This window comes from Salmo salar, chromosome ssa26, assembly GCF_905237065.1.
Source record: "Salmo salar chromosome ssa26, Ssal_v3.1, whole genome shotgun sequence".
Lineage (NCBI taxonomy): Eukaryota > Metazoa > Chordata > Actinopteri > Salmoniformes > Salmonidae > Salmo > Salmo salar.
Window position 1 is genome coordinate 250,061 of NC_059467.1, and position 27,278 is coordinate 277,338.

Consider the following 27,278-nt stretch of genomic DNA (forward strand, 5'->3'; position numbering starts at 1 on the left):
ATTTAAACCAACCATGATGACAATATGCATTGATCTATTGGAGACGTTATAGGCCACTAGTCATGCCCTGTCAATATAACACTATTAACGTCTTAATACACATGTACGTTAATTTGCAATTAGGCCTACAAACTATTGCAAAACACAAAAGTATGAAATTGCTTAATGTAAATTGTCTACGGCCTTAGTGTGAGAAATAGAAGACTTGTATTGCTAATCAAGGTGACTACAAGTCGACAGATGTGATACAAAGAAGCGCTGCACCATGGTGGGTGATATGCCTAGACCAGGTTCACAGTATCTTATCGCATGCATATCGGAAACAATTATTAGGCTACGCCGAGCTGCACTGCGAAGGGGCTTCGTGTTGAAAAATCCGACACTCCGCAAACCGCCATGTAACACCGAAGAGGAAAGAGCCCGATGTTGTCTCCTTTCCTCCGCTCTTATTTGGCTTCTATTCAAATTTGGGTCAGGGGTGAGAAAGCCCAACGTCACAAGCTTGCAACATGGCGTCCCGAAGGCTGTGAGATGAGCAAGAGGATGGTAAATTGAGAACGATTCTACCGATGTAAAAAGGTATCTAAGCGTTATTTATCTTATTATCCGATGCGTGGGATAGCATGCTAGTGCAGGTTTATTTTCTGTTGTGAACGGATTGATTGATTGCGCACAGGGGGATGAATCACAAATGATCTTCGCTGTGGTGGTGGCTTTCTATCGCGTGCCAACAAAAAGGGCTTCGCTTATGGTGCCTATACTGGCTCTACCAGCTTGGCAAGATGTCAGCTCCCTTTTTGTCTGCATGAACATCTTTGAAAACCCGCTGTCGATCACAGCATGCATTTTATAACGTTTTTGGTTTTGTAGATACGATAACATTGTTTATATTTATGTTATTTCGCAATGTTGGTTGCACCCGATGATAGCCTGCCACTGTTTAATGCTTGGGTAAACTAGCTGGCAACCTGAAAGAAAGGAGCGATCTCAATGCAATTAGTTTAGCTTGCGCACTACGATTCTCCCTCATTTTAAAAAACATTTGTCTTTATTTAATAATTAAAGGATTTCGATTGTACATGCCATTTAATAGGCATTGGGTTTCTCATGGGAATGCCTTTTTCATATTTGGACTTCGAGTCTATGTTGATCACAACACATTTTATGGTTGCAATTATTTGATTAAGGTAGGCTTCAGTATACATTCATGGTCACGTTCATTTCCTAAATCTTACAATATCGAATTTGGCCAAAATCGAATTGGGGGCAGATTTTTATTTTGACGAGCTTTCTCATTCCTGTTTACATTGTACATTTTATGTAGGCGCATGCCTTACATGATGCTAAACACAGCATTGTTTACCGTATCTATCTTATAGCGCATTTATAGATACAACATTGCACTTTAATTGATGAACGAGAACACATAGTACTCGCAGTGTTGTCTATATAAATAGGCTACACTAGTGAAGCTTTTATGATGATGTGACGGCTCTACAGCTGCATACATCGACTAGCTTTGTGGCAGTCCGCGAATGTATATCGTTACATTGTAGCCAAGCAGGTTCAGTCGTTTTACCGTAGCCAGGCTTATGTTGCATAATGTGTAACCACCCTTTCAGTCAATTAAGTCATTTGAAAAAATGTAAAAAATAAGTAAACAAAACGGGTTGTTTACTTTTTAAATGTTGTTTAATCATAGCCAATGTATCTAGGCTATGTTACCAGTTCTTCTGAGCTGTTTTTGAGGTGAGTAGGCTAATACGTGTACACCGTGAGCCCTGCCTGCTCAGGTGACTTGTGTTGTTAAAGTACCAAGGGGCACAGAGATAATCAATAGCTGGAATGTCAGCTATTGAGTTCTGGTAGCTGTTTTCATTTTAAGCAAACTAAGATTTTGCCTGTCCCAGGTAGACTATACATGGTGTATAGTTGCAACGAGGTATACATGATGTGATCATCTAAAGCTGCATTTTCTGAACAAGAAAATACAATGTAGCTGATGATGCATCTATTCTACAGGCTTACATGCTGATTCTTCATTGATAGTGAGTGGACAGGAAGTTAGGTCATCTCTCCTGAGTAACATAGGGTTATTACTGTGTAGTTATACAGAGGCCCATGAAGTGGCTTTGGTGGGTGGGTGTTGCGTGCGCAAACTCTTCTTGACCTGCTACTGCTGCTAGTACTTTCTGTTTTACCTTACCTTACCTTACCTTACCTTACCTTACCTTACCTTACCTTACCTTACCACAGACAGACAGACAGACAGACAGACAGACAGACAGACAGACAGACAGACAGACAGACAGACAGACAGACAGACAGACAGACAGACAGACAGACAGAGTGTTCGGTGTACATTGTGGTCATGGTTTACAGTGTGGGGGCTATAAGAAGGGGACTTAGGCTATATGTTCTGCTGACATGTTGGCCTGGGACTTATGGATTGTGCTTAGCTGGTGCGTGCAGCACTGTATTTGTTCCTGGCTGGGTCGTGTGGTTTGTTCAGTGGCTAAACCTCCTCAGGGAAGGGTTGTTGTTTAAGGAGAGGAAACAGTCCTTGGAATGTTGTGCTGATTGCCTGCAGGGTGTGCAGTCTTTGAATGCAGGTGAAGGGGAGAGGAATCTGTTAGTGGGACCATAAGAATCTTTACCCTAACATGCCCTCTGTCCCTTACTGTGGATATATCGCAGCGCTGGTCATGCGGGTCAATACACACACACACACGCACACACACACACACACACACACACACACACACACACACACACACACACACACACACACACACACACACACACACACACACACACACACACACACACACACACACACACACACACACACACACATACACAGGCATTAATGTGTAGCGAATACACTGTAGGTATAACGTATGTGAGTAGGTGATCATCCTTTGTCAACTGATTGCAACACTGCATGGATACGCATCAGCTGTCCATTAAATGCATCTCTACTACCTGAATTATTTCTGACAAACTTAAAGGAATACTACACAAAAAGTATATGTTATACAATTCCTAAGAATTGTGTATGTCAGCAGTCAAGTTTTCAAGATAGAGTGAAAACCACCTCAATTATGTGTTTTGCATCATGTGCTATTTACTGTTCTGTGCTTTGTAATAAGTGCGATAGGGCTGAATCTGGCATTATGGTTTTCAGTCTGAGGGATGGCATTCTGCTGAAGACTGGATTCTGAAGCATCAATGTTTTAACTAAGGATTCAGACACACAGAAATCTGACTGCCGACAAGTACTTAGCACCTCTGCCCAGTGTCAGCAGTTAATTGTTGTTGTTCACAATGGTTTTACATCCGATTTGCTTCATTTAAATCAGAGATGTGCAACTGGCACAAAGTTGGAACCCAGACTGAGTTCCTAAAAAAATATTTAAAAAAAATATTTTTTAAAGATGTAAAAAGTGGCGATGTTAAGCGTTTAACCTGTTAGGGCTAGGGGGCAGTATTTACACGTCCGGATAAAAAACGTACCCGATTTAATCTGGTTATTACTACTGCCCAGAAACTAGAATATGCATATAATTATTGGCTTTGGATAGAAAACACCCTAAAGTTTCTAAAACTGTTTGAATGGTGTCTGTGAGTATAACAGAACTCATATGGCAGGCAAAAACCTGAGAAGATTCTGTACAGGAAGTACCCTCTCTGACCATTCCTTGGGCTTCTTGGCTCTGTTTATTGAAAATTTAGGATCTTTGCTGTAACGTGACACTTCCTACGGCTCCCATAGGCTCTCAGAACCCGGGAAAAAGCTGAATGATGTAATTCCAGCCGCTGGCTGAAAAACTTTAGTGCCTTTGGTAAGTGGTCTGTCAGAGGACAATCAGACTGAGGCTCGTGCACGAGGGGATCCCATGTTTTTATTTTCTCTCTCTTTGAACGTAAACACGCTTTCCCGGTCGGAATATTATCGCTTTTTTATGAGAAAAATGGCATAAAAATTGAAAAAAAAAAAAATGTCTGCTGACATAATCTAATGTTTTGCTTTCGTTGTAAAGCCTTTTTGAAATCGGACAGTGTGGTTAGATTAACGAGAGTCTTGTCTTTAAAATGGTGTAAAATAGTCATATGTTTGAGAAATTGAAGTAATAGCATTTCTAAGGTATTTGAAAAACGCGCCACAGTATTCCCCTGGCTGTTACATAGGTGGGACGAAATCGTCCCACTGGCCTTAGAGAAGTTAACTAACTGGCCCTGGCAGTATGGGCTAATGGAGAGTTAATTCAATTATTTCTTCATCTTGCTAGATAGCTAGCTTGGTAAAGCAATTAGTGTTGTGTGCATTGTGCTGCACTTAACACTCCAGTCGTTTCATATGAAGTGTGTGTGACTATCTGGCTCAGTTAGCAAGTTAACATTAACTAGCTAGAAAACTAAAGAGTAGGTGCACATGATCAAAGTGAACCTAACAAAAAAATCCTTCTTCATGAACAAAACTCCTTAGTGCCTTCAGAAAGTCCTCTTGACTTTTTCCAAATGTTGTGTTACAGCCTGAATTTAAAATTGATTAAATTGAGATGTTGTGTCACTGGCCTACACACAATATCCCACAATGTCAAAGTGGAATTATGTTTTTAGAAATGTTTTACAAATTAATTAAAAATGAAATGTCTTGAGTCAATAAGTATTCAAACAATTTGTTATGGTAAGCCTAAATATATTCAGAGGTAGAAATTAGCTTAACATGTCACATAATAAGTTGCATAGACTCACTCTGTGTTGACTAATAGTGTTTAACATGATTTTTTAATGACTACCTCATCTCTGTGCCCCACTTATAAAAATATCTGTAAGGCCCCTCAGTCGAGTAGTGAATTTCAAACCACGAAGACCAGGGAGGTTTAATGCCTCACAAAGAAGGGAACCTATTGGTAGATACCCCAGTATCTCTACTTGCACATTCATCTTCTGCACATCTACCATTCCAGTGTTTAATTGCTATATTGTAATTACTTCGCCACCATGGCCTATTTATTGCCTTAACTCCCTTATCTTACCTTATTTGCACTCACTGTATATAGACTTTTTGTGTTATTTATTTTCTACTGTATTATTATTATTATTATTGACTGTATGTTTTGTTTATTCCATGTGTAACTCTGTGTTGTTGTATGTGTCGAATTGCTATGCTTTATCTTGGCTAGGTCGCAGTTGCAAATGAGAACTTGTTCTCAACTAGCCTACCTGGTTAACCTGTCTGGGCTAGGGGGCAGTATTTTCATGGCCGGATGAAAATTGAAACAGGTTACTACTCTGGCCCAGAAACTAGAATATGCATAGTATTAGTAGATGTGGATAGAAAACACTCTGAAGTTTCTAAAACTGTTTGAATGGTGTCTGTGAGTATAACAGAACTCATATGGCAGGCAAAAACCTGAGAAAAATCCAAGCAGGAAGTGGAAAGTCTGAGAATTGTAGTTCTTCTTTTGATTCTCTATCGAAGCTACAGTGTCTGTGGGGTGACGTTGCACTTCCTAAGGCTTCCATTGGCTGTCAACAGCCTTCAGAAAGTGGTTTGAGCATTCTCCTGTTAATGGGCAGATAATAGGAGCTCAGTTACTGAGTGGTCTGCCTGGCAACAAAGGGATTGGATATGCGCGGTCACAAGAGTGCGCCGTTCCTTCTTTTTCTTCTTGAATGACTATGCTATTGTCCGGTTGGAATATTATCGCAAATTTATGTTAAAAATACCATAAAGATTGATTTTAAACAGCGTTTGACATGCTTCTAAGTACGGTAATGGAACATTTTGACTTTTCGTGTCTGGTTCCGCGCTCGCTCGGTATGCCTTTGGATAAGTGATCTGTACGCACGAACAAAACGGAGGTATTTGGACATAAATATGGATTATTTCGAACAAAAACAACATTTCTTGTGGAAGTAGCAGTCCTGGGAGTGCATTCTGACGAAGATCAGCAAAGGTAAGAGAATATTTCTAATACTAATTCTGAGTTTAGGTTGCCCCGAACTTGGCGGGTGTCTGAATAGCTCACCATGATGGCTGAGCTATGTACTTAGAATATTGAAAAATGTGCTTTCTCCGTAAAGCTATTTTAAAATCTGACACAGCGGTTGCATCCAGGAGGAGTCTATCTATATTTTTTTTAATAATTGTTATATATTTTGTCAACGTTTATGATATACATTTTCTGAACATCACGCGCCAATGTAAAATGCTGTTTTTGGATATAAATATGAACTTTATCGAACAAAACATACATGTATTGTGTAACTTAATGTCCTAGGAGGGTCATCTGATGAAGATCGTCAAAGGTTAGTGCTTCATTTAGCTGTGTTTTGGATTTTATTGACACATGTCCTTGCTTGGAAAATGGCAGTGTGATTATTTTTGTCTATGTACTCTCCTAACATAATCTAATGTTTTGCTTTCGCTGTAAAGCCTTTTTGAAATCGGACAATGTGGTTACATCAAGGAGAAGTGTATCTTTAAAATGATGTAAAATAGTTGTATGTTTGAGAAAGTTGAATTATGACATTTTGTTGTTTTGGAATTTGCCGCGCTGATATTTCACTGGCTGTGTCCCACAGGTGGGACGCTAGCGTCCCACGTAGCCCATAGAAGTTAAATATAGGTGAAATAAATAAAATTTAAAAAAGTAGATGGGTAAAATAAAAAAAGCAGACATTGAATATCCCTTTGAGCATGATGAAGTTATTCATTACACTTCGGATGGTGTATCAATACACCCAGTCACATCAAAGATACAGGCGTCGTTCCTAACTCAGTTTCCGGAGAGGAAGGAAACTGCTCAGGGATTTCACCATGAGGCCAATGGTGACTTTAAAACAGTTACAGAGTTGAATGGCTGTGATAGGAGAAAACTGAGGATGGATCAACAACATTGTAGTTACTCCACAATACTAACCTAATGTACAGAATAAAAATATTCCAAAATATGCATCCTGTTTGCAACAAGGCACTAAAGCAGGGTTTCCCAAACTCTGACCTCGGGACCCCAAGGGGTGCACATTTTGGTTTTTGCCCTAGCACTACATAGCTAATTCAAATAACCAGCTAATCATCAAGCTTTGATTATTTGAATCAGCTGTGGAGTCCTAGGGCAAAAACCCCTTGGGATCCCGGGGACCGAGTTTGGGAAAAACTGCACTAATGTAATACTGCAAAAAATGTGGGAAAGCAATTCACTTTTTGTCCTGAATACATGTTATGTTTGGAGCAAATCCAATAAAACACATTACTGAGTACCACTCTCCATATTTTCAAGCATAGTGGTGGCTGCATCATGTTATGGGTATGTTTGTAATCGTTGAGGACTGGGGAGTTCATCAGGATAAAAAACAAGCTGAATGGAGCTAAGCACAGGCATAATCCTAGAGGAAAATCTGGTTCAGTCTGCTGGGAGATAGGAGATGAATTCACCTTTCAACCGGACAATAACCTAAAACACAACGCAAAATCTACACTGGAGTTGTTTACCAGGAAGACTGGTAAACTGTTCCTGATTGGCCGAGTTAGATGTAGGCACATGCCTTTTTGAGGCATGAACATTTCTTCCAAACTGATTTTGGGGTCAATCAAACAGTCACATACCCCCACATCTCAGATCTGGGTCACCCCTCTGTGTGTGTGAGATAAAAATGGGAGGGGACACACATATTCTTTATTTTCTCGCTGAACCACGTGGCACATCTGTCTGGGGTTACTGATAAGCGGTGATGAAATGGATGGGGCTCTTTTCTTTGCCTGCTCCACCCCGGGCAAGGCTCTGTTTGTGGTGGGCTTCTCTCTATTTGTGTTCATCGTGGCTGACCATATTGAAAACGGGGGCTTAATTGGAGGGGTGTCACCCGGACCAGCGCAGGGGCACTGTAAATGAAGTGATCCCCCCCAGGAGTAAAACACTGAGGTCACTGCACCTGTTCACTAGTATTTATTCTCCCAAATTCTATACAATTCCTCTTAAGGATTTGGATTTTATGAGGGATTTTATAGCCCGTTTACAATAGCCCTCAAATCAAATCAGATTTCATTGGTCACATACACATATTTAGCAGATGTTATTGTAGGTGTAGCAAAATGCTTGTGTTTCTAGCTCCAACAGTGCAGTAGTATCTAACAATTCACAACAATACACACAAATCTAAAAGTAAAAGAATGGAATTAAGAAATATATAAATATTAGGATGAGCAATGTCAGAGTGGCATTGACTAGAATACAGTTGAATACAGTATATACATATGAAATGAGTAAAACAGTATGTAAACATTATTAAAGTGACCAGTATTCCATTATTAAAGTGACCAGGGGTTCTTCTGAACTGAGGTTCAGGACAAGAAGGAAACTGCTCAGGGATGTCACCATGTGGCCATTGGTGATTTTTAAAACAACTACAGAGTTTAATGGCTGTGATAGGAGAAAACTGAGGATGGATCAACAACATTGTAGTGATTCCACAATAATGACCTAAATGAAAAGAACAACACAATTTGGAATAAGTCAAGGGGAATGAATGCTTTCTGAAAGCACTGTATGTACAGTGCTGTGAAAAAGTATTTGCCCCCTTTCAAATTTTACATATTCTATAATAATAGTGAAGACATCAAAACTATGCAATAACACATATGGAATCATGTAGTAACCAAAAAAGTGTAAAACAAATCAAAATCTATTTTATATTTGAGATTCATCAAATAGCCAACCTTTCCCCGATGACATCTTTCTCTCAACCAGCTTCACCTGGAATGCTTTCCAACCATCTTGAAGGAGTTCCCACACAGAGTTGCACATTTTGGGGAATATTCAGAGGTGGAAACTTTCCGTGGGAATTAACAGGAATATATGGGAATTAACAGAAATATATGCTAATTAATATTAATACCATTTACATGCAGATGTTTTTTGCATTGGATATATTTACCATATCATATGGAGACAGAAACATAAACCTTTTACCTTATCATAAGTAGACATAATTGCAAATGATTAAATCCTTCAAATAGAAAAAAAATGTAGTAATGCATTTAACTTTAATTAAATGAGTTGACTCTTCACATGGGATGATTTCACTGAACAACAAAAGAAAGGGAAAATTAAATGATCCCCAATTATCCATCGCATCTCCCAAAAACTTTTTCTACATACATCTGTAAAATGATAGTCCAGAAACAAAAGCTTTGGTTGTCTTCCTCTCAGGCTTCCATGTCTTCTCCCTGGACCTCCTCAATGGCCACCTCTTGAACATCAGACTCTGAGGCCTCATCTTCACTGTCACTTTCCAACCTTGTTGAAGATTTAATTTTTTTATTTGTTATTTTTTTAACCTTTATTTAACAAGGTAGGCTAGTTGAGAACAAGTTCTCATTTGCAACTGCGACCTGGCCAAGGTAAAGCATAGCAATTCGACACATACAACAACACAGAGTTACACATGGAATAAACAAAACATACAGTAAATAATACAGTAGAAGAAAATAAAATAAAAAGTCTATATACAGTGAGTGCAAATGAGGTAAGTTAAGGCAATAAATAGGCCATGGTGGCAAAGTAATTACAATATAGCAATTAAACACAGGAATGGTAGATGTGCAGAAGATGAATGTGCAAGTAGAGATACTGGGGTGCAAAGGAGCAACATAAATAAATAAATAAATACAGTATGGGGATGAGGTAGGTAGATAGATGGGCTGTTTACAGATAGGCTATGTACAGGTGCAGTGATCTGTGAGCTGCTCTGACAGCTGGTGCTTAAAGCTAGTGAGGGAGATATGAGTCTCCAGCTTCAGTGATTTTTGCAGTTCGTTCCAGTCATTGGCAGCAGAGAACTGGAAGGAAAGACGACCAAAGGAGAAATTGGCTTTGGGGGTGACCAGCGAGATATACCTGCTGGAGCGCGTGCTACGAGTGGGTGCTGCTATGGTGACCAGTGAGCTGAGATAAGGAGGGGCTTTACCTAGCAGAGACTTCTAGATAACCTGTAGCCAGTGGGTTTGGCGACGAGTATGAAGTGAGGGCCAACCAACGAGAGCGTACAGGTTGCAATGGTGGGTAGTGTATGGGGCTTTGGTGACAAAATGGATGGCACTGTGATAGACTGCATGCGGTTTGTTGAGTAGAGTGTTGGAGGCTATTTTATAGATGACATCACCGAAGTCGAGGATTGGTAGGATGGTCAGTTTTACGAGGGTATGTTTGGCAGCATGAGTGAAGGATGCTTTGTTTTGCGATATAGGAAGCCGATTCTAGATTTAATTTTGGATTGGAGATACTTAATGTGAGTCTGGAAGGAGAGTTTACAGTCTAACCAGGCACCCAGGTATTTGTAGTTGTCCACGTATTCTAAGTCAGAGCCGTCCAGAGTAGTGATGCTGGACGGGCGAGCAGATGCGGGCAGTGATCGATTGAATAGCATGCATTTAGTTTTACTTGCGTTTAAGAGCAGTTGGAGGCCACGGAAGTAGAGTTGTATGGCATTGAAGCTCGTCTGGAGGTTAGTTAACACAGTGTCCAAAGAGGGGCCAGAAGTATACAGAATGGTGTCGTCTGCGTAGAGGTGGATCAGAGAATCACCAGCAGCAAGAGCAACATCATTGATGTATACAGAGAAGAGAATCGGTCCGAGAATTGAACCCTGTGGCTCACCCATAGAGACTGCCAGAGTTTGGACAACAGTCCCCTCCGATTTGACACACTGGACTCTATCAGAGAATTAGTTGGTGAACCAGGCGAGGCAATCATTTGAGAAACCAAGGCTGTCAGGTCTGCCAATAAGAATGTGGTGATTGACAGAGTCGAAAGCCTTGGCCAGGTCGATGAATACGGCTGCACAGTAATGTCTGTTATCGATGGCGGTTATGATGTCGTTTAGGACCTTGAGCGTGGCTGAGGTGCACCCATGACCAGCTCTGAAACCAGATTGCATAGCGGAGAAGGTACGGTGGGATTCGAAATGGTCGGTAATCTGTTTGTTAACTTGGCTTTCGATAACCTTAGAAAGACAGGGTATGTTTTTGTGCTGGTCAAGGGCAGACAGGTCTGGAGTGAACCAAGGACTATATCTATTCATAGTTCCAAATTTTTTGAGTGGGGCATGCTTATTTAAGATGGGGAGGAAGGCACTTTTAAAGAATAGCCAGGCATCATCTACTGACGGGATGAGGTCAATGTCATTCCAGGATACCTCGGCCAGGTCGATTAGAAAGGCCTGCTCGCAGAACTGTTTTAGGGAGCGTTTGACAGTGATGAGGGGTGGTCGTTTGGTCGCAGACCCATTACGGACGCAGGCAATGAGGCAGTGATCGCTGAGATCTTGATTGAAAACAGCAGAGGTGTATTTGGAGGGCGAGTTAGTTAGAATGACATCTATGAGGGTGCCCGTGTTTACAGATTTGGTGTTGTACCTGGTAGGTTCATTGATAATTTGTGTGAGATTGAGAGCATCAAGGTTAGATTGAAGGATGGCCGGGGTGTTAAGCATGTCCCAGTTTAGGTCACCTAGTAGCACGAGCTCAGAAGATAGATGGGGGGCAATCAATTCACATATGGTATCGAGGGCACAGCTGGGGGAAGAGGGTGGTCTATAGCAAGTGGCAACAGTTAGAGACTTGTTTCTGGAAAGGTGAGTTTTTAGAAGTAGAAGCTCAAATTGTTTGGGTACAGACTTGGATAGTAATACAGAACTCTGCAGGCTATCTTTGCAGTAGATTGCAACACCGCCCCCTTTGGCAGTTCTATCTTGGCGGAAAATGTTTTAGTTAGCAATGGAGATTTCAGGGTTTTTGGTGGTTTTCCTAAGCCAGGATTCAGACATGGCTAAGACATCCGGGTTGGCAGAGTGTGCTAAAGCAGTGAATAAAACAAACTTAGGGAGTAGGCTTCTAATGTTAACATGCATGAAACCAAGGTTTTTATGGTTACAGAAGTCAACAAATGAGAGCACCTGGGGAGTGGGAGTGGAGCTAGGCACTGCAGGACCTGGATTAAACTCCGCATCACCAGAGGAACAGAGGAGAAGTAGGATAAGGGTACGGCTAAAGGCTATAATACCTGGCCCCGTCTAGCACTTTCGGAACAGAGAGTAAAAGGAGCAGGTTTCTGGGCACGATAGCATAGATTCAAGGCATAGTGTACAGACAAAGGTAAGGCAGGATGTGAGTACATTGGAGGTAAACCTAGGCATTGAGTAATGATGAGAGAGATATAGTCTCTAGAGACGTTTAAACCAGGTGATATCATCGCATATGTAGGAGGTGGAACAACATTGTTGGTTAAGGCATATTGAGCAGGGCTAGAGGCTCTACAGTGAAATAAGACAGTAATCACTAACCAGGACAGTAATGGACGAGGCATATTGATATTAGAGAGAGGCATGCGTAGCCAAGTGAACATATGGGGATGGCTTGTTGTCAGGCTCAAAAAGCCTCAAATTTGCCCGGACGTCCACCAATTTTTCAACTCTTGTTCTGGTCAGGCTGTTGAGTGGTTTGGTGTGTGTTCCCAAACAAGGACCAGTTGCGCTCTGAGGCGGCTGGTATTGGTGAGATTTGGAGGATGATGGAGGCAACAGGGGAAAGAGCCTCAGATCCACAAAGTCCCTTCCAGATATGTTGGCACGACTGCCATATTGCATCTCCATCCCAAAGCTCTTGCTTGGAAGTGTACTTCCCTAGACTACCAAGAACCTTGCCCTCATCCAAGCCAAGGTGGCGAGACACAGTGGTGATGACACCATAGGCCTTGTTGATCTCTGCACCAGACAGGATGCTCTTGCCAGCATACTTGGAGTCCAACATGTACGCTGCGGCGTGTATGGGCTTCAGGCAGAAGTCTTCACGCTTTTTGATGTATTTCGGAACTGCAGTTTCCTCTGCTTGGAGCAACAGTGAAGTGGGCAGGGCAGTACAGATTTCTTCTCTTACATCTGTAAGCAGAGTCTGAACATCTGACAGGATTGCATTGTCTCCCTCAATCCGTGCAATGGCTGCTGCTATAGGTTTCAGGAATTTCATGCTGCTTACCACTCTCTCCCAAAATACATAATCCAGGAGGATCCTCTTGATGGGGCTGTTCATATCGGCAGACTGTGATATGGCCATTTCTTGGCGAGACTCCTTCCTCTCCAGGAGACTGTCAAACATGATGACAACGCCACCCCAATGGGTGTTGATGGGCAGCTTCAATGTTGTGCTCTTATTCTTCTCACCTTGCTTGGTGAGGTAGATTGCTGCTATAACTTGATGACCCTTCACATACCTAAACATTTCCTTGTCTCTCTTGTAGAGTGTATCCATTGTTTTCAGTGCCATGATGTCCTTGAGGAGCAGATTGAATGCATGAGCAGCACAGCCAATGGGTGTGATGTGAGGGTAGGACTCCTCCACTTTAGACCAAGCAGCCTTCATGTTCGCAGCATTGTCTGTCACCAGTGAAAATACCTTCTGTGGTCCAAGGTCATTGATGACTGCCTTCAGCTCATCTGCAGTGTAGAGACAGGTGTGTCTGTTGTCTCTTGTGTCTGTGCTCTTTTAGAATACTGGTTGAGATGTGGAGATGATGTAGTTAATTATTCCTTGCCCACGAACATTCGACCACCCATCAGAGATGTTTCCAATACAGTCTGCTTTCTCTATGATTTGCTTGACCTTCACTTGAACTCTGTTGAACTCTGCATCCAGCAAATTAGTAGATAAAGCAAGTCTGGTTGGAGGGGTGTATGCTGGGTGAAGAACATTCAGAAATCTCTTCCAATTAAGGGCTGGGCGATATAAAGAGGTTTTACGATAACGAGTTTGTGTTTTAAAATGCCTGTATCGCAGGAATCAAGGTTCTGTTATAATGTTGTAATGTTTTACATATGCAGCGTCTCACTGTCTCTTCTCTCTTAGCCAAATGTCGAATCATGTCCCAATTGCGTGCCAACACGTGCACAGAGGTTATCCACCAATCACAACCCTAGACAGCCTTTCACAAATTGTAACCATGGCAGAGAAGTGTAGCGGCGGTAAGAGTTTCACCAAAATGGAAAGTGAGGAAGCCAGCTCAAATCAAATCAAATTGTATTGGTCACATACACATGGTTAGCAGATGTTAATGCGAGTGTAGCGAAATGCTTGCAGCTCAGCCTCTCTTGAGGATGAAATCACCCACAAAAAGGGCAGCAATGTTTTTTCAGTAATATGGAAGTGGTTCGGGTTTAAGAGGTATGATGTTCAGCAAACGAATGTCATGTGCAAAATGTGTCGAAAGACAATTGCTATGAAAAGCAGCAGCACAACCAACCTCTTCCATCACCTGCAACTGAAACATGCGGTGGAAAGAGAGGAATGCATGAGACTGCCCGATTCCCAAAACGTCTGCTAAAAGATAAACTACCATAGCCGCGTCCTTTTCAAATGTAATCCCTTATGACAAGAAAAGTTTGAGGTGGAAGGAGCTAACGGATGCAGTGACCTATTACATAGCGAAAGGTATGGTCCCAATCTTTACAGTAGAAAAGCCAGGCTTTAAAGAGCTGCTAGGTACAGTTGACCACAAATATCAGCTGCCAAGCCGCAAGTATTTCACGGAGGAAGCCCTGCCGCGATTATACACTGCTACCCACAAAACAGTCCCAGAGAAGCTGGCAAGTGTTTCTTATTTTTCCACCACAGCCGATCTATGGTCTAGCAGAACGGCAGAGCCATACCTAAGTTTGACAGTCTACTACATAAATGAAGACTGGGAATTGCAAAATGTGTGCCTCCAGACGTCTTACTTCCCCGATGATCATACGGGTGAAGTAATAGCCCAGGGTCTCAATGACTCTCTGGCATCGTGGAAGATGAGGTGTGCATGACTACTGACAGCGGGAGCAACATGATAAAAGCATTGCACTTGAACAACTGGACCCGCCTGCAGTGCTTTGGGTACAGGCTTCACCTCGCCATCGGTAAGTGTGACATTGGATGAATAAAGTGCCTTCAAAAAAGTTATGTTCAGGCCAGCTGTAGACTAATGTGTTAGTAGTTGTGTCATTCTGCCAATCCAATAGCAAATAACCACAGGCAGTTTTAGTTATAATAACAAATTAACTAAATTAATACATTTTCAATCAAAATGATTACATATTCAAACAGCTAGTGGTCAAACATTCCTAAATAATAGAATAGACGTGTGGGTATGTGGTGTTCATTTGTGTTGTTCATATGTTTTGCACAAATAGGCCTCGAGGCCTTGTATATTTTTTTATTTAATAAAGAACATTCAATTAAGAATGACGTCCTAGCCTTTTTTTAATTTGTTTAGAGTAAAACAAGAAATTGAGATATATATATATATTGTGAATCGTCCAAACCCCTAACAATACACATTCCAATACACATTGCCCGAGGTGAACCAGTTGCATACACAGCTCGAGCAAGACATTAATCAGCATTTCTCTGACTACGTTCCTCCAAGAAAACTACTGATTCCAGGAGGACCAATACTTTATGCACTTGGCCAGATGATTCTGCATCGTTGCTATCGATAAGGTGTCTGATTCATCATTTTCACCTCAAATAGAAGTAGAGGGACTTTTGTCAGAGGTTGCTTGTTGTGAGCACTGAGGGAACTTTATGCACTTGGCCAGATGATTCTGCATCTTTGTTGAAATCTTCACATATGATTTGGCACAGTATTTTCAAATGTACACAGCTTTTCCTCCTACATTAGCTGCAGTGAAATATCTCCACACATCAGATAGTGCCCGTGGCATTATCCTGTAAAGATTAGATTTTTTTATTTTTTATAAACCAAATACAATTCCATGTACAGATAAATAGTTAAGCAGTTAGATTAAACACCTCCTTTGTAATATAGAATGTTTTAAAATGAAACATTTATGGAAACAGGTGAATTAACACTCCTCAGTTAGCAGGCTCAAGCAAGGTAAAACCCACATGGTAGCAAAAACTAACTAGTAGAAATTGTTAACAAGTTAGAGATGATTTATACACACTTTGCTGTAGGCTACTATTTACTAGTTAACCTGTTAGGGCTAGGGGGCAGTATTGACACAGCCGGATAAAAAACGTACCCGATTTAATCTGGTTACTACTCCTGCCCAGTAACTAGAATATGCATATAATTATTGGCTTTGGATAGAAAACACCCTAAAGTTTCTAAAACTGTTTGAATGGTGTCTGTGAGTATAACAGAACTCATATGGCAGGCCAAAACCTGAGAAGATTCCATGCAGGAAGTGGCCTGTCTGAGAAGTAGTGTTTCATCTTGGCTCTTTTTATTGAAAACTGAGGATCTGTGCAATAACGTGACACTTCCTACGGCTTCCATAGGCTCTCAGAGCCCGGGAAAAAGCTGAACGATATCGAGGCAGGCTCTGGCTGAAACACTTTATCGCTTTTGGCAAGTGGCCACTCAGAGTACTATGGGCTTAGGCGCGTGCCCGCGTCGACCGAATGCTTTCTTTTCTTTTGTCTGTTTACCTAAACGCAGATTCCTCTGTCGGAATATTATCGCTTTTTTATGAGAAAAATGGCATAAAAATTGATTTTAAACAGCGGTTGACATGCTTCGAAGTACGGTAATGGAATATTTCGAATTTTTTTGTCACGAATTGCGCCATGCTCGCCACCCTTATTTACCCTTTAGGATAGTGTCTTGAACGCACGAACAAACGCCGCTATTTAGATATAACGATGGATTATTTTGGACCAAACCAACATTTGTTATTGAAGTAGAAGTCCTGGGAGTGCATTCTGACGAAGACAACAAAGGTAATAACATTTTTCTTATAGTAAATCTGACTTTGATGAGTGCTAAACTTGCTGGGTGTCTAAATAGCTAGCCCTGTGATGCCGGGCTATCTACTGAGAATATTGCAAAATGTGCTTTCACCGAAAAGCTATTTTAAAATCGGACATATCGAGTGCATAGAGGAGTTCTGTATCTATAATTCTTAAAATAATTGTTATGCTTTTTGTGAACGTTTATCGTGAGTAATTTAGTAAATTCACCGGCAGTGTTCGGTGGGAATGCTAGTCACATGCTAGTCACATGCTAATGTAAAAAGCTGTTTTTTGATATAAATATGAACTTGATTGAACAAAACATGCATGTATTGTATAACATAATGTCCTAGGGTTGTCATCTGATGAAGATCATCAAAGGTTAGTGCTACATTTAGCTGTGGTTTGGGTTTATGTGACATTATATGCTAGCTTGAAAAATGGGTGTCTGATTATTTCTGGCTGGGTACTCTGCTGACATAATCTAATGTTTTGCTTTCGTTGTAAAGCCTTTTTGAAATCGGACAGTGTGGTTAGGTTAACGAGAGTCTTATCTTTAAAATGGTGTAAAATAGTCATATTTTTGAAAAATTGAAGTAATAGCATTTCTAAAGTATTTGAATAACGCGCCACAGGATTCAACTGGCTGTTGAGTAGGTGGGACGCAAGCGTCCCACCTAGCCCATAGAGGTTAACAAAAAATCATGTATGTCATATAAAATATATTCACCCCACCCAGTATTGTAATCAGAACTTACCAGGATGCATGTAGTCCTTGGCTAGTAGTAGTCCAGTGTAGTAGTGTGGGCTCAATAGCGTCTCATTAGTGTGCAAGATATTGAGAATCAGCTGTACATGTGATGGAAGAGTGCAATGCACATGTGATGGAAGAGTGCACTGCACATGTGATGGAAGAATGCACTGTGCATGCAGAGAGAGGGTTGCAATTCCATTGAATTGGGGATAGTTTAACCAAAATATGCCACAAGACCTAGAATTGCCTTATGTGTATCCCACAAAAAAAGTTTCACTGTTATAAGCTAACTTTTTTGATGAATTTAAGCCAAATTCCCCAAATTCCCGAGCTTAACTTCCCATGGAAAATTTCCGGAAAGTTTACGACCCTTTGCAGCCCTATTCCCACATATGCGGAGCACTTGTTGGCTGCTTTTCCTTCACTCTGCGGTCCAACTCATCCCAAACAATGTCAATTCGGTTGAGGTCGGCTGATTGTGGAGGCCAGGTCATCTGATGCAACACTCCATCACTCTCCTTCTTGCTCAAATAGCCCTTACACAGCCTGGATGTGTGTTGGGCCATTGTCCTGTTGAAAAACAAATAATATTCCCACTAATCGCAAACCAGATGGGATGGTGTATCACTGCAGAATGCAGTGGTAGCCATGCTGGTTACAGACAGTGTCACCAGCAAAGCACCCCCACATCATCACACCTCCTCCTCCATGCTTCACGGTGGGAACCACACATGCGAAGATCATCCGTTCACCTACTCTGCATCTCACAAAGGCACTGTGGTTGGAACCAAAAATCTGAAATTTGGACTCATCAGACCAAAGGACAGATTTCCACCGGTCTAATGTCCATTTCTTGTTTTTCTTGGCCCGAGAAAGTCTCTTCTTCTTATTGGTGTCCTTTATTCGTTTTTTGTTGTTGCAGCAATTTGACCATGAAGGCCTGATTCACGCAGTCTCCTCTGAACAGTTGATGTTGAGATGTGTCTTTTTCTTGAAGTCTGTGAAGCATTTATTTGAGTTGCAATTTTTGAGGCTGGTAACTTATCAACTTATCCTCTACAGCAGAGGTAACTATGGGTCTTCCTTTCCTCTGGCGATCCTCATGAGAGCCAGTTTCATCATAGCGCTTGATGGTTTTTGTGACTGGACTTGAAGAAACTTTAAAATGTCTTGAAACTTTCCGCATTGACTGACCTTTATGTCTTAAAGTAATGATGGACTGTCATTTCTCTTTGCTTATTTGAGCTGTTCTTTCCATAAAATGGACTTGGTCTTTTACCAAATAGGGCTATCTTCTGTATACCAACCCTACCTTGTCAAAACACAACTGATTGGCTTAAACGCATTAAGAAGGAAAGAAATTCCACAAATGAACTTTTAAGAAGGCACACCTGTTAATTGAAAAGCATTCCAGGTGACTGCCTCATGAAACTGGTTGATCATGTGTTTTTATGTATATGTTTATTTATTATTTTTTATTAACCCCTCCACCACCCCTCGTTGGAGAACAAAAATATATATTTTTTTACAGCTTTTCTGCTACATATAACATATATTTTACATATACATTTTACATATACATTTTGCATACACATTTTACATACATGGTACTTTTATAGAAAGCAGTCACATAACAATAATTCATTACAAAACATAAGCTCTTTAATTCCAACCCTTAGCCACTCACAGCCCATCCCACCTATCACCATAGACCACCCTTGTGTGGTTTCCATGTTCCATATACTTTTCAATTGTGCTGTTAAGTTTTACATAATTGTTTAACCTTTCTAATCATATAGCATCCACAGATTGTGAGCTAAAGATGAAAACCTTTCCTACGTGTATTATTATGTTATTTATTGACTGACTATGGCTTTCCAAATCGCCCAACACTGCTATTTGTAAGGTTAATTTGAAGTGCATGTTATGATTTTTTAATCCATTCCTGAACCTGTGACCAGAAACAAGCTACGTAGGGGCAATACCAGAATAAATGATCTATTGATTCTGTCTCTTCGCAGCAAAATCTACAGAGCTGAGATTGTTGTACGCCCCATATATATAGCATTCTGTTATTGGCAAGAATTTTATATAATAATTTAAATTTAAAACTGTAAGTGTTGAATTAAGTGTAGTTTTTTTGTACCAGTTCATAAACCTTGTGCCATGGAATTGTAGTGCTGCAATCAGTTGGTTGTAAGTTTGGATTGAGCAGATATTCCCATATATTTTCGATAGCTGCATATGTGACATAACTCCAAGGTTTCTATTCATAATATCATTAATAAATATAATACATTTTTTGTAAAATAAAAATTAGATAAATGTTTTTTTAAATTAATTAGTATATTTGAGTTGAACCATAACATTTGTTGTAATATTTGTTCTATCTTTTCTGAAATGAGAAGTTGTAATCTGTATAAAGACAAAAATGCATTTTTTTAACAAAGGATGAGCCTTTCTTAATAATCTACTGGAGAACCATTTTGGGTTTAAGTATAACTTATGTATGAGTGAAGGGAGAGGTTTAAAGCTTTAATATTTAATAATTTTAGCCCCCCCAATCTCATATTCATTATATAAATATGAGATTGGCTTAGCATTCCAAATAAAATGATTTGCTCATATGATTTAAAAAACGACTCATCTGGAGTAGGCAGTGCCATTAGTAAGTAAGTATACTGTGATTTTTCCCCATAAATAGACAAGTATTTATCTCTCCATGGTTGCAGAATCTTATCTATTTTTGCTAACTTTCTATTGAAATTGATTGTGGTTAGTTCATTTACATTTTTTGAGATGTGAATACCAAGTATGTCTACTTCACCATCCGCCCATTTTATTGGTAAACTACAAGGTAGTGTAAACACTATATTTTTTTACGATCCAATACGTAATATGGTACACTTTTCATAGTTAGGTTTAAGTCCAAGATCTTCAATGAGACTCTGCAGGGATCCAGATTGTGGACTTAAGAAAAAACTACAGTCATCGGCATACATTGACACTTTTGTTTTTATCCCCTGGATTTCTAACCCCTTGATGTTCTTGTTGGATCTATTTTTAATAGCTAACATTTCAATGGCCATATTAAGTAGATATAGAGACAACGGACAGCCTTGTTTTACTCCTCTTAATAGCTCAATACTTTCTGTGAAGTAACCCATTTTTACTATTTTACATCTGGGGTTGCTGTACATAACTTTGACCCATTGCATAAGAGATTCACCAAAATTAAATTAATCCAGGCATTTATATATAAATTCCAGTCGTACTTTATCAAACGCCTATTCAAAATCTGCTATGACGACCAGGCCTGGTATCTTTGATGTTTCATAACGTTCAATTGTTTCAAGTAATTGTCGTATATTATCTTCAATATATCGTCCATGTAAAAAACCTGTCTGATCAGGATGAACAATTTTGTGTATTTTTCACAATTTTACGTCCAATTCGCTTTATTTTTGTAATACATTACACTTCCGAGTCTCAATCTTGCTGGCATCAATAGTAAAAAAAGTATTAATAGGAGACAGAATGCGATTGGACCACCATCTAATTTAAAAAAAAAAAAAAAATATTTAACCTTTATTTAAACTGGGAGTCACACTGAGATTAAAAATCTATTTTACAAGAGAGTCCTGTACACATTACAATAACCTGTTGGGGATCTTATCCCGATATCGGGATTCATTGTCAAGAGACCACGGCGGGAAATTCAAAAACTGCAAGAATCTAATAATTTCAATTTCTCAAACAATCAACTATTTCTCACAATTTGAAAGATAAACATCTCCTAAATCCAACCACATTGTCCGATTTCAAAGAGGCTTTACGGCGAAAGCATAAAGTTAGGTTATGTTAGGAGAGTACATTGAAAATAGCTGTGTGTAATGTTTTGTCAATTCAAACACAGGCGTCACCATAAGCGGATAACCAGCTAGAATTATACACCAACCTTTGACAATCTTCCTCAGATGACACTCCTAAGACATTATGTTACACAATACATGCATTTTTTGTTCCATCAAGTTGATATTTATATCCAAAAACAGCATTTTACCGAAGCGGTGAAAATCAGATTTTTTTTCTCTCAAATGCTTCCGTGAACAACGTTACAAATCACAAAATTACTATTCGATAACATTGGTAAATTATATTATTGTCATTCAAATATTCATAGTTTAACATTTCGTAAATGCTACTGCAATGCCAGATTTCAAAATAACTTTACTGGGAAATCACAATTTGCAATAAACCGGGTGCTGTGCTAAGAACAATAGGCTAGGCTATACAGGTTAGCACCATATGTAACCATGTAATATCAAAATTACTATTGTCAATATTCCCTTACCTTTGATTATCTTCATCCATTGGCACTTCTAGAAATCCCAGGTCCACTACAAATGTGGTTTCTTTTGACAAAGTTCATAATTGATGTCCAAATAACTCCAAGTTGTTCCATGTTGTTAGCGCTTCGGTAGGCTACTAAAAAGTAGCGGGGGGGAGTCACGGCGAAAAGTAAAAAAATAATCTATTTACATTGTTCAAACATGTCAAACGTTGTTTAGCATCAATCTTTAGAGCCATTTTTAACGTGAAACATCAGTAATGTTTCAACCCGACCTCTCCTGTGTCTTGAAAAACGTCTTTGAAAAATGTATCGCATCACATGATTGCGCAGGTGCAGCCAATAATGAAGTGACGACATCCCAGGGAGGTCAACTTCTCTTCATTGCCATCCGGTCTCTGTTCATCATAGACGCTTCAAACAACTTTATAAAGATCGTTGACATCTAGTGGAAGCCGTAGGAGTTGCGAAATGAATCCTTTCTCACTATGGTATCTATAAAACAATGACACTAAATAGTACAGTCACAAAATTCAATTTTTTTTTTATCTATTTTTCACAGGTTTTTGCCTGCAATATGAGTTTTGTTATACTTACAGACACCATTCAAACTGTTTTAGAAAATTCAGAGTGTTTTCTATCCGAATGTGTTAATAATATGCATATCCTAGCTTCTGAGTTGGTGTAGGAGGCAGTTAAAAATGGGCACATATTTTTTTCAAAATTTCTCAATACTGCCCCCGAGCCTCAACAGGATAAAAACAGAATATTAAAACATACACGTGTATAAAACAATATAATTCAGCACACAATTAACAAAAATAAACATTTAATAAAAGCAATCACATTCAACTACATAGAGGTCCTCAATCAATAATTTAAACTGCCTGAGTGGCACCAGTACATCTAGCTGCAGTGAACTCTGCATATTGTTTCACAAACTGTGGGGCAAAAAAACTAAATGCAGATTTTCCTAAATCTGTGGGGACTGAAGGGATCTCTAGTGTTATCCATTCTTGTGAACGGGTTTGGTAACTAATTATTCTTATCTTAATTAAGGAAGTTACATATGGAGGGAGTTTCTGTAAGATTGCTTTGTAAACATATAAAACAGAATGCAGCTCTCTTCTTACAGACAGAGAGGTCCATCCCACATTTTTATACAGACTACAATGATGAGTCCTAAAATTGTCCCCTGTGATAAAACGTATTGCGGAATGGTAGACTGCGTCCAAGGGTTTTAAAACAGAGGTTGCCGCATGAATGTAAACAATTTCACCAAAATCCAATACAGGGAGAAGCATTGCTTGAACGATCTTTCTCCTATTTTTAATACTAAGGCGTGATTTATTTCGATATAAAAAACAATCTTGGATCTTAGCTTCTTAGTCAGATGTTGTATATGCATTACGAAGGATAACTTGCCATCAATCCAGACACCCAGGTACTTATATTGAGAAACAAGCTCAACTTGAGCTACATTTATAGCGCAAATATGCCGGTTCCCAGGGTCAACATTTTGTGACCTAGGGAACAGCATGAGCTTGTTTTTACTTGAATTTAACACTAATTCAATTCAGAAATCACTTACAGATCTTAAATTAAAGTCATGCTGAAGTTCACGAATGGCCTGCTGCGCTGAGGTGGCACAGAAATACAAAACAGTGTCATCTGCATAGAGATGAATGCTACAAGAATTGACAGTGTTTTCTATTTCATTAATATACAAAGTGAACAATAATGGACCCAAAATCGAACCCTGAGGAACACCTTTTTGAATCTCAAGAAATTCTGATTCAACCCCATCTATCAAGATGACCTGTGTTCTGTTGCTAAGATAATTCTGAAACCATAAAGAGGCTGTATATCCCAGGCCTACTCTTGATAATTTCTTCAGCCAAATAGAATGATCAACAGTGTTGAACGCCTTTGACAGATCAATAAACAAGGCAGCACAGCTCTTATTTAGCATCCAAGGCATTGACAAGATCATTAACAACTAGCGTGGTTGCTGTGGCAGTACTATGCCCAGGCCTAAACCCTGATTGGTTTATATTAAGAATACAATTATCAGATAAAAAGGAATGAAGTTGTACATTAACCAAGGATTCAAGAATTTTAGCTAAACAAGGTATTCTTGAAATGGGCCGATAGTTGTCAAGATCATTTGTATCCCCGCCCTTATGGATTGGCAGCACATATGCAGATTTCCAAGCTTTTGTAATACTTCCTGATAACAATGTTAAATAAAAAATGTGGGTTACTGAGCCAGTAATAAGGGGAGCTGTACACTTAATCTTACATCTAGACGTTCCGCTAGCGGAACACCTGCTCCAATATCCAATGATAGGCGTGGCGCGAATTACAAATTCCTCAAAAATACAAAAACTTCCATTTTTCAAACATATGACTATTTTACACCATTTTAAAGACAAGACTCTCCTTTATCTAACCACACTCTCTGATTTCAAAAAGGCTTTACAGCGAAAGCAAAACATTAGATTATGTCAGCAGAGTACCCAGCCAGAAATAATCAGACACCCATTTTTCAAGCTAGCATATAATGTCACAAAAAACAAAACCACAGCTAAATGCAGCACTAACCTTTGATGATCTTCATCAGATGACACGCCTAGGACATTATGTTATACAATACATGCATGTTTTGTTCAATCAAGTTCACATTTATATCAAAAAACAGCTTTTTACATTAGCATGTGACGTTCCGAACTAGCATTCCCACCGAACACTTCCGGTGAATTTACTAAATTACTCACGATAAACGTTCACAAAAAACATAACAATTATTTTAAGAATTATAGATACAGAACTCCTTTATGCACTCGCTATGTCCGATTTTAAAATAGCTTTTCGGTGAAAGCACATTTTGCAATATTCTGAGTAGATAGCACGCCATCACAGGCTAGCTATTTTGACACCCACCAAGTTTGACCCTCACCAAACTCCGATTTACTATTAGAAAAGTTTGATTACCTTTAACCTCTATGGGACCGGCGGGACGAATTCGTCCCACCTACGTAACAGCCACTGCCAGCCTGTGGCGCGATTTTCAAAATCTTCAAAATCCTATTACTTCAATTTCTCAAACATATGACTATTTTACAGCCATTTAAAGATAAGACTCTCGTTAATCTAACCACACTGTCCGATTTCAAAAAGGCTTTACAACGAAAGCAAAACATTAGATTATGTCAGCAGAGTACCAAGCCAGAAATAATCAGACACCCATTTTTCAAGCCAGCATATAATGTCACCAAAACCCAGAAGACAGCTAAATGCAGCACTCACCTTTGATGATCTTCATCAGATGACAACCCTAGGACATTATGTTATACAATACATGCATGTTTTGTTCAATCAAGTTCATATTTATATCAAAAACCAGCTTTTTACATTAGCATGTGACGTTCAGAACTAGCATACCCCCGCAAACTTACGGGGAATTCGCTAACATTTTACTAAATTACTCACGATAAACGTTCACAAAAAGCATAACAATTATTTTAAGAATTATAGATACAGACCTCCTCTATGCACTCGATATGTCCGATTTTAAAATAGCTTTTGGTGAAAGCACATTTTGCAATATTCTAAGTACATAGCCCAGGCATCACGGGCTCGCTATTTAGACACCCGGCAAGTTTAGCACTCACCATAATCATATTTACTATTATAAAAATGTCATTACCTTTTGTTGTCTTCGTCAGAATGCACACCCAGGACGTCTACTTCAATAACAAATGTTGGTTTGGTCCAAAATAATCCATCGTTATATCCGAATAGCGGCGTTTTGTTCGTGCGTTCCAGACACTATCCGAAATAGTAAAGAAGTGTCGCGCGCTTAGCGCAATTCCTGACAAAAAAATTCAAAGTATTCCATTGCCGTACGTCGAAGCATGTCAACCGCTGTTTAAAATCAATTTTTACGTCATTTTTCTCGTAGAAAAGCGATAATATTCCGACAGGGAATCTCCTTTTCGGCAAACAGAGGAAAAAATCCCAAAGGCGGGGGCGGTCGGGGTCACGCGCATAAGCTAGTGTCTCTTGATGGGCCACTTGAGAAAGGCGATAATGTGTTTCAGCCTGGGGCTGGAATGACGACATTCTCTTTTTTCCCGGGCTATGAGAGCCTATGGAAGACGTGGGAAGTGTCACGTTAGAGCAGAGATCCTTAGTAAATGATAGAGATGGCAAAGAAGTTCCAGAAATGGTCAGACAGGCCACTTCCTGTAAAGGAATCTCTCAGGTTTTGACCTGCCATTTGAGTTCTGTTATACTCACAGACACCATTCAAACAGTTTTAGAAAATTTAGGGTGTTTTCTATCCATATGTAATAAGTATATGCATATTCTAGTTACTGAGTAGGAGTGGTAACCAGATTAAATCGGGTATGTTTTTTATCCAGCCGTGTCAATGCTGCCCCCTAGCCCTAACAGGTTAAAGTTCTTCATCAGAATGCACTCCCAGGACTTCTACTTCAATAACAAATCTTGTTTTGGTTCCAAATAATCCATAGTTATATCCAAATAGCGGCGTTTTGTTCGTGCGTTCAAGACACTATCCAAGGGTGACGAAGGGTTACACGCCCGAAGCGTTTCGTGACAAAAAAATTCTAAATATTCCATTACCGTACTTCGAAGCATGTCAACCGCTGTTTAAAATCAATTTTTATGCTATTTTTCTCGTAAAAAAGCCATAATTTTCCGACTAGGAGTCGTTGTTTTCGTTCAAAGACGAAATAATAAAAACATGGGGTCGCCTCGTGCACGCGCCTCCAGTCTCTGTTCTCTGATCGACCACTATCAAAATGAGCTAATGTTTTTCAGCCAGGGCCTGCAAAGCCACCATTCAGCTTTTTGCCGCCTTCTGAGAGCCTATGGGAGCCGTAGGAAGTGTCACGTAACAGCAGAGATCCCCTGTTTTGGATAGAGATGATCAAGAAGGCCAAGAAATGGTCAGACAGGGTACTTCCTGTACAGAATCTTCTCAGGTTTTGGCCTGCCAAATGAGTTCTGTTATACTCACAGACACCATTCAAACAGTTTTAGAAACTTTGGAGTGTTTTCTATCCAAAGCTAATAATTATATGCATATTCTAGTTTCTGGGCAGAAGTAATAATCAGATTAAATCGGGTACGTTTTTTATCCGGCCGTGAAAAAACTGCCCCCTATCCATAACAGGTTAAGCAGACCAGGATCCAAATGATCAGCCCCTGTGTATTTGTTTTGTCTAATGTTAACCTGTTATGGCTAGGGGGCAGTATTTTCACGGCTGGATAAAAAACGTACCTGATTTAATCTGGTTACTACTCCTGCCCAGTAACTAGAATATGCATATAATTATTGGCTTTGGATAGAA

The 27,278-nt window shown here is 39.7% G+C and overlaps 1 protein-coding gene across 1 annotated transcript in view; it reads left to right on the top strand.

Moving 5' to 3' along the window:
* Positions 1 to 289: 289 nt before the first annotated feature.
* LOC106603686 (HIC ZBTB transcriptional repressor 2) overlaps positions 290 to 27,278 on the top strand; it is a 98,088-nt gene continuing 71,099 nt past the window's right edge. The window contains exon 1 of the mRNA XM_045708259.1: positions 290 to 579. The gene's annotated coding sequence lies outside the window, so the exon portion shown is untranslated. The remainder of the gene's footprint in view (positions 580 to 27,278) is intronic.